Genomic DNA, 1645 nt, shown 5'->3' with positions numbered 1-1645 from the left:
TGTGTGTGTGTGTGAGGGAGAGGGAGAGGGAGAGGGAGAGGGAGAGGGAGAAAGAGAGAAAGCTAGCATGGAGTCTAGGAATCTAGGTGTCTGACACCTGCATTTTTTTCCACCTACTTCTGTGTCTTTAGGGCCTAATCTTGTTGTCACTGAAGCCAATGTCAATATCCCATTGACTTCAGGGAAGTCAGGGCTCTTATGGCATCTTTACATGTACTCTGCAATGGTGGGGGGGCATAGGTAGAGGGAGAAAAATTTTGCAGGGGACTGAGTATGTGTCCTCCCCTCCCCACAGGGAAGTCTGCAGATAAAGGGCTGGGGGCAGGGCTGGGGCTGTGCTGTTCCCGGCAGTGGAGGGGGGGCTGGCTGTGCTCAGGCTGGGTCATGGGCAATCGGAGCCCACCAGCTCCTCCAGGAGTGTGGGCAGGTCGCTCCCACTGCTGCGTGTACTGTGGGGAAGCTGGGGAAGGGGGGGCCTGTTCCTCCCCATTGGCTCCCCCATGCCACACCCCTGGATGAGCCACTGGGCTCTGATTGCCCCATGACCCACCCTGGCTGGGGCCTCATTTAAGGTGAGTAGGGCTCTGGCTGGGCTGGGTCATGGGACAGTCCCCACAGTGCAGGAGGGAGCAGGACAGGGGTGAATGGTTTGCCCTGCCCCACTCCCTCCTGCTCTGTGGAAGTCTCAATCTGCCCCCCCCCCCCAAGCCCAGGCAGTCAAAATGAAACTAGATTGAAAGAAACGTACCTACTTGCTGGGCTGGCTACAGTCCTGACTGTGCAGGGTTTGTCAGTGTGCATGCCCCTGACCCTGCCCCCCCCACTTGCTGCAGCAGCCTGTGGTCAGGCTGCCCTGGGGCCATACCTGCTGCCTTTGTTTGGGGGAGCTGAGCCCTGTTAACCCCAACTTTCACTGCCTATGGGTGAGGAATGCTCTAATTAGAGCAGCTCTCAGGAGTCACTGTAAATTAAAGTACTCATAGCATCTTGTATATTCAGTGTCCCATGCTTCAAAATGGTAGTGAGGATGCTTTAACTAAAGCTCGTTTGACAAGCTTTAGTTAAAACACCCTTGCCACCATTTTGAAGTGTGGGGATACTGAATACACATGATATAGAGACTGCTGAACCATGCTGGACCGGCAGACCTGATGAATTAGCATGCATTGCTGATGATGGGCACATGTATAGATGCTCTTAATCGGTACTTCATGTAACTCATCTGTGAAATTGGAATTAATGACCTTGAGAGGAACAATGCTTGTAAACCACTAAGTTTACAAAAAAGGAAAGGGGAAATGAAGGATAACTCATCATAAAATATGCTCTATCAATTTAGTTTGGCAAGGTTTGATTTAGTTTAACTGTATAAAATACAAAATAAGCAATATGAATTTAATGTTATACAGCTCAACACTGACATGTCTTAGCAATGTGCAAAATCATTATATTGTTAAAAATTTGTTTAGAAATAGTGTTCCTGTTTTGATAGGGATTACCAAATTCATAGATTAATGGAGTGTCAATTTGTATTACTGGAACAATAGTAATTAGTACTTGTGAAGATTAATGATTAATGTTTATTATATACCTGTTTTTTGAGATCTTTGGATGAAAATTGCTACAAAAAGATTATTATTGTAAC

The sequence above is a fragment of the Gavialis gangeticus genome, unplaced genomic scaffold, assembly GCF_001723915.1.
Source record: "Gavialis gangeticus isolate Ggan-Ray unplaced genomic scaffold, GavGan_comp1, whole genome shotgun sequence".
Lineage (NCBI taxonomy): Eukaryota > Metazoa > Chordata > Crocodylia > Gavialidae > Gavialis > Gavialis gangeticus.
The sequence above is the reverse complement of the archived record's forward strand: the minus strand, read 5'-3'. Positions refer to the sequence as shown.